This window comes from Kryptolebias marmoratus, linkage group LG9 (genome assembly GCF_001649575.2).
Source record: "Kryptolebias marmoratus isolate JLee-2015 linkage group LG9, ASM164957v2, whole genome shotgun sequence".
In the NCBI taxonomy this organism is placed as follows: domain Eukaryota; kingdom Metazoa; phylum Chordata; class Actinopteri; order Cyprinodontiformes; family Rivulidae; genus Kryptolebias; species Kryptolebias marmoratus.
The window spans coordinates 7,113,747-7,124,891 of NC_051438.1; the positions used below are offsets into that span (position 1 = coordinate 7,113,747).

At 39.3% G+C, this 11,145-nt stretch overlaps 1 protein-coding gene across 2 annotated transcripts in view; it reads left to right on the forward strand.

The window, feature by feature from the left end:
* The first annotated feature begins 2,993 nt into the window (after positions 1-2,993).
* Positions 2,994-11,145, forward strand: part of si:ch211-159i8.4 (matrix-remodeling-associated protein 5) — a 44,757-nt gene continuing 36,605 nt past the window's right edge. For both annotated transcript variants that reach the window (XM_017423135.3, XM_017423136.3), the window contains exon 1: positions 2,994-3,473. The gene's annotated coding sequence lies outside the window, so the exon portion shown is untranslated. The remainder of the gene's footprint in view (positions 3,474-11,145) is intronic.

Below are 11,145 nucleotides of genomic sequence, written 5' to 3' on the forward strand. Positions count from 1 at the left end.
GTGAAAGAGAAAACAGACAGGACAGAAGAAGAGAGACACACAGGTGCTTAGGATCCTCTGTCTCTGCTCCCATCATTGCTGACAAATCTGCACAGCTGGCCTGGATGACACTCGGCGCGTTTACTGGAATTAAGGCGGACACGGGGTTACCGTAATGCCAAAAAAAAAAAAAAAAAACTCATAAAACATGAGAACACAAACCCAGCCACGTGTTTTTCTGTAATGTGGGCACGGATACATGCTTAGATGAAGATTTTAAATGAAGATTGGGTATTATACAGTTGTATCTTCTAAGAAATTACTGATAATTCTTGGAACTACGTATGTTTGAGTTTGCTCAACATGTTACCTGTGGACAACAGGTTAGGAGGATTAAAATCCAGAGTATTGTTTAGCACTTTAGCTGGGATACTATTCATTCAGCCTTTTGGTCCCAGTTCAAAATGTTAATGTTCTCAGATGGTGTAACATGTTGATCCTATCTGGTCACTGAGTTAAGACATCATAGCAAACACTTTGCAAATGGTACCAACCTTGCATTAGACATGATATTATACAGGTTTATGAATGCTGTCATCTTTCACTCGGGTATTGTTTATATATATATATATATATATATATAGCAGCTCTTTTTGAGTGGACCACACTGCATTCTAATTAAATAATTGAAGACCACTGGCTTGGAAATGATCCCAAAGTACAACATAGCAAACCAACTGGTAGCATGAAATGTTAGTCCTGTAGTCTTAGGATCATTTAGTCTCTCCTGAGTGAAGCAGGAAAATTATTAAGAGATTTAGGACCACCAGCTGAATCAACACATGAACTGAGCCACAGTGAACAAGCAACCCCTCCTTCTGCTTTGTGGTTTAGAACCTCATGCTTGCTAAAATGACAAAAAATAATCAATCTTTTCAAACGAGGCGGCTGTGAGCTCTGCTTCTTAGCATTTAAAACAAGAACATAAGGTAGAGAAATAGAGAGCTCAAAGGGGGGCAGATGAAAGACAAAGCAACAATGGACCAAAAACAAGTTTGGAGCCTGTGAGACAGCAGCAGGAACAAAGATGGAGAAAATCATACCAAGGCTGAGACAGAAGAAGATAAGTGAACCATGACCTTCCAGTTGAGAGTCAAATAAACAGAGCAGGTGAAGACCTAAACTGAAGCCAGTAGAAAATGTCTATGTTTTAAAGCATTTTATTATTTTACAATGTTTGCTGTGAGTTGGAAACATATTACTAAAGAAGTACTTTCTCCCAGGGTGTCTCTAGATCTTATTTAAATGTTATTCCTTTTCTTTTAGTTGCTTCCTTCTGCACTGGTCACCATAGCAAGCAAACTCACACAAGAGATTTGGCAATTGTTTTACGCCGGATGCCCTTCCTGACACAACCTGGGCTCATACATGCACCTCAGGATTACGAGACAGCAGCACTGACCACCGTAGTACTGCAGCCCCTCTAGATCTTATTTTAATTGTGACGTTTATTAAGGAGTGCAGACATGGCACAGAAATGTTTGTGCACTACTGCACTAGTGAGGTGGCTTTAACCTAATGGTAGGGAGATTGTCCTTCACTACGAGACAACAGCAGGTTACAAATGGCAGCCTTGCAGTTAGGCACAAGGACACTGATGCTGTTAGCTTGAGAAAATAGAGCCAACTTTAAAAAAATATTGTGAAAGAAAACAAAAATTAAAAACTTAATGTATCATTTGCTCATAGTGCAAAAATGTTTGTGTTGTTTCTCAGTGTTCGTTTGAGGCCTATAGTTTTGCAGTTTTAGTGCAAGAACCAACTTTTTTTTTTCCTAGATAAGCATGGCAGTGCAGAAGTCAGAGTTGTCACCTTATAGCAAGAAGGTCGCAGGTTCGCCTCCTGGCTTTTCTGTGTGGAGTTTGCATGTTTTCCCCATGCTTGCTTGGGTTTTGTCCAGGTACTCAGTTTCCTCCCACACCCTGAACATGCATGTTAGGTTCATTGGTAACTCTAAATTGTCCCTTGGTGTGAGTAAGAGTGGTCGTTTGTCTCTATGTGTCCCTGTAATGGACTTGCAACCTGTCCAGGGTGTCCCCCCCCCGAACCTCTTGCACAGTTACTGCTGGAGATACACATCAGCTTCCCATGATCCGGAAAAGGAAAGCAGGCAAAGAGAATGGATGGACAGACAAGTAGAAGTTTGTAAGACTTTCAGTACAGGGGTGGAAATAATAACAAAAGACATACAAAAAGTAGCAAGTTATTCAGCCTTTTGAAACATGTTTTTACAAGCCTGCACATGTAAATCTCATGTGGGCCTCCTCTCCTCCAGTGTTCGGTTAAGTAAACTGAACCAAAATGACTTGTGGGGTGGAGCGCAAAAACAAAAGACTGGTCCAACAAAAGACCTATTCATATAGCTTTGTTTAGATTTTGACTCTGGCTACACATGAGCAGGTCAGTTATTAAAGTGGTCCAAAACATTAGCAATAAAATCCAATCAATTTCAGTCAACAAGAACAGCATATCTATGACTCATGTTTAGCCAATGCATGCCACTGGTAAGATTCTGAAATCCCGGCCTTTACGTTTTACTCCTGAGCCAACAGAGCCACTGTTTGGTTCTACATTGTCTCAACACTGCAGGTATTATATGGACTATGTGGGTTTAAGGTTCAATTGTACAGTTAAAACCTACCCATCCTGCTCAACTCACTGGTAATTTTACCCAGACAGATCACATGAATACCTCTGACTACCTGCCAAGAGCTGTATAGGATGTGCTTGTGTGTATAGCTTCAAGCACAAAGTCAGTGTCTATGGAGGGATTAATATAATTGACTAATCTGTATTCACACAATGTAATGGACCTCCAGAAGAAAAAAAAAGAGAAAGGGACTGCGTGGGAGGGTTGGAAAGGTGAAAGCATGGGAATGGGAGGGAAAAAAATAAGCAAGGAGGCTGGAAAGAAAAAAAGACAGAGATGGAGAGGGGAGTAAAAAGTAAAACACACACAGTAGTGGCAGAGAGAGAAAACAGAGAAAAGGAAAGAAAGGGATAATGTTTCCACCAGGAGTGAGCGTGGAGTGAAAGAGGAGTCCCAGAGAGGAAGTGAGAGATAAGATGAATGGATTAGGAGGAGGAGGTGAATGAAGGGAGCGCAGGAGAGGATGGAGGGGCATTCCTGACTGCGAGCAGTTAATCTAAAATCCAGATGCCTTAGGGACCAGCAGAGGGTCAACCTATCCACACACACACACACACACACACAGAGTGCTCCATCTCTGCACACACTCTTTACACACAGAACCTCGGGCTTTACAAGTCAGCAAACAACAGGACCAGAACGCCAACGGGATACGTTTTTTTGTAACGCCTGTTTTTCTTGTAAAACTTTCCATCTTGCAGTCAGAACGAGAGAAGTTTGCTTTTGGATGTTTGTTTTTTTCTGCGAAAATCTGAAAATTTTCCCCATTTTGATGGAATGTCCAGGTGAGTTTCTGCTGTTCTTCATAATGAGATCTATTTAAACGACCCCCAAGAACAGTATATAATTTTAAAAACTCTTGCTTGGAAATCTTGCTTTTCTTAGCAGGTTTCTTTAAAATAATTGACCTTGTTTCCATTTCAGTTTGCCTAAATGGACCATAGACTTTGAGGACAGTTAAGACATTTGAATTAAATCTGCTGTATTCATTTAGATGTCTGTTAAATAACTTCAGGTTGTTGAAAGTTGGAAAACAACTGCTGAATGAAATGCAATTCTTTTGTGAGCAACTATAAAAAAATTAATAGAAGCTAAATGTAGTGGCACCTTCCATCAAAACATCAAAATTACTCCTATGTGACATTTGAAATGTTAAACATTTATACTGATAATGTGTTTAGGACCTGTGAAAAACAACCTGCTATAAAGTTTAAATTCTTTACACCCTCTGGGAAAGTTCATTCAGTCATATTTTTACCTGGATCCTCGAGGCAGAGAGACGCTCAGCATAAATACATCATTTAGAATTTATTAGCCTCACTGCTCTGTTTTAATGACCTGAAAAAGGCCAGCTTGCAGTCATAACAATCAGCGGGTAATGAGGATCCTAATAAACTAAATGCTTTAAAGGCTTTAAATTTTAGCTCCTTTCAAACCACAGCATACCTTTCTGAAGCTTTGAGGTAATTAAATTCAACACTTGGAAGCAGAATCTTAAAGGAATCTGCTCCTCAAGGACTTTTAAGCTATAAAAAAGTTTATTATCCAGTATCCTTATATGTGCAAAAGTACTGACACTCAAAAAAGACAAAGGAGTGCAATGTTTTCTGTCGTCAAGACTTGCAGATTCTTTTTTAATCCAAAAGCTGTGATGATATATTGGTTTTCTGATGGAATATGACATACGGTACATAATAAGATTCATCGTCACAACATGAAATTTAGACACTTGCCAAACTATTTTTGTCAACTTGAAAAGTAACTGAGGTGACTGTAGGGAAGCGAATGGCTATCTAACAGACAAACATATATCTGCAGCACATGATATTACAGACTTTCACCAAAAACATGTGGGATTCATATTGTGGCGCTCTCTTGACATGTGGTATCATGAACTGAGCAGCTGGGACTTGGCTGGCTGTCAGCATAATACTTTTTACATAAAAATGTGTTGGCTTCACTTCAACATCCTCTAAGCAGTGCCCCAGGTTTTACACTGATTCAGATTTTTATCTGTTAAAACAGCGCTGCTTCATTGGCTAATGGCGTTGCACATTAGTTATACTTAAGGGCAGTCTGTCAGGAGATTTAAAAAAATGTGATGCCTGATATACGCCCTGCTTGTGTTCAGAAGTGTGTAATTTACTGCCACTGGTTCCAAATATTACTACCAAGAGACTATTAGAATCAGAATTAGAATATTATTATTATTGTCATTGTAGCAAGCACAATGAAATTAAGTGTTGCCTCAGGGTGTCAAAAAATATATCAAAAAGGATAAAAAACGAAAAATATTTAGAAGATAAAAAAGCAGTGCTTGAAAAGATTATTGTACATAATTGCATCGCTAGGTGTCATTTAATGCCCAGGTGGCTGCGGGATAAAAGCTGTTTTTTTCAGTCGATTTGTCCCTGTTTTAATGCTCCTGTGTCTTCTGCATGATGGCCATGGTTTGAACAGGATGTGACCTGGGTGCAAGGAGTCATTTAAGATGTTTGTGGCTTTCCTGAGGCAGCGGGAGCTGTACGGTTCTTCAAGAGAGGGTAAAGAGCATCCAGTGATCTCCTGAGCACTCTTAACGATCCCCTGAAGTCGTTTCCTCTGTGCTACTGTGCAGCTGGAAAACCACACACAGAGCCAGTGAAACCGACTGCTCTCAGCAGAGCAGCTACAGAAGGACACCAGCAATTTTTGAGAGATGCTAATCTTCCTGTGGGCACTCAGGAAATAAAGTCTCTGCTGGGCTTTTTTCACCAGCTCTGCTGCGTTCACACCCCAGGTGAGGTCGTCCCCGATGTGGACTCCCAGGAAATGGAAGTCTGACACCCTCTCTACACAGTCCCCTTGGAAGTATAGTGGTTGAATGTCTCTTTTCTTTTTTCTGAAATCCATGACAAGCTCCTTGGTCTTAGCTGTGTTCAGGATCTGTTGCTTTATGCTTTTAGCTAAACAGTGATTTACTCAATATGGTTGCTTAAATTAGTCCTTTTTTTACAGACTGATAGTCTATCACAACTGCCAGTGGTGTTTTCTGTTTTCTTACTCGCTGTTTTTATGAAACTCAATTTTAATTTTACACATTAAAGGGCTTTGCCTCTCTTGTTTTCAAGACTTTTTATCCTTCATCCCTCTAGAGGTTTTTATTTGTCATTAGATGCACAGTTTTATGTTTTGAGGGCGCTAGCAACATAAGTTTGGTAGTGGCTGACTCAGCTGCATAGGATTTGGTATTTGGGTTCGCACTGGTTGCTTGCTTTCACCTAATTTTTCTCATTTGCATGTTTGGTTTTGCATTTCTTTGGTGTGTTTGGTTTGAAGGTGTGTTTTGGGGTTGTGGGCGTGCTGGGTGTCCAAACCCAGTCAGCTTGTCCCTTATTGATGACACCACCACAACCATTGTCATTGTTTTTATAATCTATTTAAAGCATCTAATGTTGTTAAACTAACATTTCTTTTTTATATTTCAGGAATTTTCATATTAGGCTTTTATCAAATTGGTTTTAATAAACTTTGTAATCTTGGGGAAAACCTCTTGTCTCATTTTATCATTCGTGTGTGTGCGTGTGCGCATGTGTGTGTGTGTGTGTGTGTGTGTGTGTGCATGCATGTGTGTGTGTGTTTTTTAAAGAGAAATAGACAAGGCCTTACCACAGGGAGGCCATACCATTGTCCTGTTTTAGCGTAAATCAGCTCTGTTTGTTTCATTGGTAACTTTATTTGGTTACCAATGAAAAGTGTCAACAAAAGCTTGTGAATCTGTGAGGTCACAGTATAAATTGAAAAGGATATAATTTCCTGAAAAGTTGTTTCTGGAGATAGAAAGTTTCAGCCTGACAGCAACATTGGCTAACGTACGACTATGTTTTCTTAAAGTATTAGTTCAGTTTTGAAAAAAATAGTGATCTGTACAAAGTTTAAGATTATTTAAGATCTTGTTGTGGAAAAGTTGATCTCATTTTAGAGAAATGGAGTTTGATTGGAATATTTCAGTTATTTTAAAGTGGGAACTTGGGTAAAAGTTAGGAACAATGTCTTACATGCTGTAAATAGTTCTGAACTACTTCAATTTAGAAAGTTTGTTTATTCTGACTAAATTAATGACCTAACAGCTATTCTAAGCAAGACCAAGAGCAGAACAGATTTTTGATGACCTAAAACTTCCCTCTGTGAATGCTATTTTATAAACCTTTAGGTTATTGTCAGTTTTGTATCACATGTTATTCCAGAAGAAATATGATGGTCCCGCTGAAAGTGCTAAAGCTAGCTGCTGCTGTGTGTGTGTGTGCTCGCAAATGACCACACAATTCTGTGAAAATGGCCATGTAATGTGAAACTGACAGCAATGCAAACTTTTATAAAGTATTATTTGCATGTGTCAATTTATTGAGATTGAAATTATTTTAAGATGGCTGTGATCCTTTTAGCTTATCAATCCAGTCAACTTTATTTCTCCAAACTGTAGTAGTTCAAAGAGCTATCTACAAGATATTGATGTCTATAACTTTTCCATAGAATGACACTTTAAAGATATAAAATTATCCCTTTTAAATGATTTAATATATACTAAGATCCAGAACTGAATGACAAATCAGTTCAGTTCCAGCCTACGTTTTATCGCACTGTATTGAAAGGCATTGGTGCAATGCTATAAAGTGAATGTTTGCTACTTTTTAAAGAATGTTGTGGCTCCTTTAAGAATGCACACAGAGAGCAAGTGGGCGGGTGAACCTGTGTCTGTATGCTTGGTTTGTGAATTGGAGAACATGACTGTGAAGAAAGTTAGCTGGAGTAGGCTGAATTTCAATCAGTAAATGTGCAGAGTGGGCTGCAGCAGTAAATGCTACAATTCTTCAAGTCACAAGCTGTCTGAGTCTGTTTTCCCTCTGCTGTGTAAAGAAAAGAAGGTTAGCCCTGAAGCAGGTTGCAGCTTTGACCTCTGTCAGTGTCAATATCAGAAACTAAGGCAGCAGAGAAAAAGGTGTTATTTTACATTGACAATGAGTTATCTAAATGTAGATTTAGAAAATTATGCCTTTAAAGCTGAGTGGTTCGAGAAAGGTACATTTTTGTCCTCACCATGTTCTTTTTCACATGTCTGAGTGAGTCTGGTTTCTCAACAATAAAGCGAATAAAAAGCTCATATTGCGGCCACTTGACAGATGAACATTTCAGTCAGTTCCTCCGTCTGACAATATTTTTTGGTGCCATTTTTCACACTAAAATTACCCTGTATCCTAACTCTCAGGGCACCTGTAACTTTTACCTCAATTTTTTTTTTTTTGTTACAGTGTCTTGTTGACTTTAAGTTCAGTTTATGTAATACATTTATTCTTGTGTGAAAACAAAATTATTTTATTTTGTTGAGGCATGACAAGTAATTACAGGAAGTTAATCAAGTTTAAATGAAAGGCAGCATGGCAGGGCAGTGGTTAGAGCTGTCGCCTCACAGCACAGTTCGCAGGTTCGCCTCCTGGCCTTTGTGGGTGGAGTCTACAAGTTCTCCTCGTGCATGTGTGGGTACTCCGGTTTCCTCCCACAGACCAAAAACATGCATGTTAATTAGCTGATAACACTAAATTGTCCCTAGGTGTGAATGGTTGTTTGTGTCTATGTGTCCGTGTGATGGACTATAGACCTGTCCAGGGTGTCCCCTGTGTCTGGCGCAGTGACATCTGGATAGATGATAGTTTAAGATAAAATTTCTTCAGTCCACTGTAAGCTTTACTGTCATAAGTCAGAGCATCTTAGTTTCACAAGCAAACAATTGTAGGAAAACAGAACCTTTTTTTTTTGTTGGTTGTAAATTTTAGGTCAAATTCATGAGAGATGTGCTTTTCACCAGGGGTTCCAGACCTTTGAGCTCATCTAGACATAAGATTTGAACATTTTGAATATAAAGTTTGAGAACCCCCGCTTTTACTGCTGAACCAAGTTGTAAGTGTAGGCTCCCAGAGGTAAATGTGTTCAGCACATCAGGAAGTCCAAACTGTGTGTGGGTTTGTGAGGCAGAAAGAGAGACTGAAGAAGTCAAATCCAAGGAGCATCAGTATCCATTTGCTGTCAGAATAATAAACACATCACAAGATCAGGTCAGAGTTGAGATCCTTCTGTCTTCGTTTTTCACATTTCTCTCTCCCTTGTACACGCATGAAAACACACACACATACACACACACACACAGCTGTTGGATAAATTAGCATCCTTGTAGGGTTGGAACACAGACTGAAGTGGAAACCAGAAACCCTAAACTGGCCTCTAATGACTTCAAAATGTATGTGTTCAGTTTTACTGTGAATGCAACTTTCCTTTACTTATTCACATATCAGAATCATGTTATCGTGTGCGAGAGAGTATGTGTGTAGGTGTGTCAGAGCGGTTTTAGGGAAATAGCACGTTAGAAACCAAAAGGAGACTCTGAAAATTTAAACCAACACAATGACCGCCACAGCTGATAGGTTTCTCATGTTAGATGGTTGTTTTCCACTGAAACGTCTGTTGTGATGAATGTTTCTGAGCTCATAAAGTTTGAATCTGAAGCATTAATCCAACGTGCTGACAGATGATGTTTTTACTTTGTTGACAACCCACAGATGCTTTCCTACTTTTGAACACGATAATGTTGGAGAATAGAGGATTTGCGCTTTGTGGACTTTCACACACAGAGGAGTGGGAAATAACGACAGGATTTAAATGTGTGAGGTTTTTTTTCAAACTTGAGGGCAAATACTTTGGTTTTGGAAGTGCAGTCGTCAGCCTACGCAGCTGTAGATTTTTCTCACCGCTCTCACTTTCTTTCTCAGACCTGTTAATGCCATCAAGGTTTTTTGTCTTCTTCTGTAAACTCCAGTTCAGGAAAAGGCTAATAAATGTGATGTATTTTGCATTTCATTAGGATAATTTCTTTCTTTCATCGTGTCTAGTTCAAGCTGAAAAGGAATCTAAGATCAGAAATCCATTTGATCCAGTTCCAAAGAGAAAATCAAAGACTGAATATGTATGTGTACCATATAATTTACAAAAAGGTCATGTTTATGTAAAGATGTTATTAGTGTGAATATATATTTTGAAAATGTATTCAGTAATTAGATTTTGTAAATAATTTTAATTGTGTAGTTTTTTTCTTTGGTCAGTGTCAAATCTAGACAATTTGGGGTAGTATTAAAAATACAAATAGAACGACAGATTTATTTTGATTTTTACTTCATTTTACCATCACCGCAACAGTGACTACACTCACTGACAAAAAATAGGGACTCAGAAGAAGTGGTCCAATTTGAACATAGTTTGTATAAGCAGACTACTGATGGGTACTTAAATGATTTTGTCAGGATTTGGGGGTTGTTGTTGTTTTTCATGTTTAGGTTTGGGTTTGTTGTTTCTTGTATTTTGTCTTTACGCTTAGTCTTGTTTTTGTTCCTAGTCTTTTTACTCTGATCCTTATTCACTTCTCCTCAGTCAGTCACTTGTTTTCCTGCTGCCCCAATTTCCACCTGCTCCTTGTTAGTTATCACTCACCTGTGCCCACTTCACCTAATTACCCTCTGTCTTTAAAACCCGGTCATTTCCTCCACTTACTCGCTGGTTTGTTTGTTTATTTCCTTTGCTGTCTGGTTCACTGCTCACGGCGCCTGCTCATGTCTGTTCAGTCTTTGGATTTAGCTTGTTTTATTCATCATAAATTAGGTTTCCTTTGAAGCTCTTGTCATGAGTCTGCGTATTGGGTTTGCCGCAATCTCCACCACACCTGACAGATTTTATTTGCAGGAAGTTGGCACATTTAGAAACCAGAGAGAACAAGTGGTGGCATCAGGCAACAGTGTTATCAGGTAAATACCAGAACACCTGGCAGTCAAAACAGTGAGTAAAGGTCAGCAGACACAGAATATGCCTTACAGACAACATTAAAGTTTAATGGGGTCACATTGTGGGTTTTCTATGAGACCAGATGGTTGTATTGTGTAATTGCCCAACACGCTGGGTGTACAGATGTCACAGTGGCCTAGTGTTGAAACCAGTGGGTACATGACAACACCCAGAGATGTTGTGAAAGTTCTGTCATTAAGGATAAACCACAGCAAAGGCAGCTCACTTTATCTAACCCTAACCCTGAACACTGCAGAACCCAATGACATCAGAACCTGCCATCCAGACACAGATATATGACTCTTTACAACACCATGTGTCAAATCACACCATGTCACAACATCTAGCATCAACTAGACTACTGAGGTATCTGGTCTGCATCTGTGTTCAGGCCATGAGGCCTGAGCTATCATTTTGAGAGACACTGTCCTCAGCCACAACGCCTTTTTAGGAAGTGAACCGTGGGCTCTTACGCTCACGTTGTCGAAAACGTGCAAATGTGGACAGTTAGCTGTTGCTTGTCTGAAGACCCTAGTCTATCCCCATAAATGGAATTGAATGTACTTGAATCCTACAGGTCCGTCCCAGTGGGAT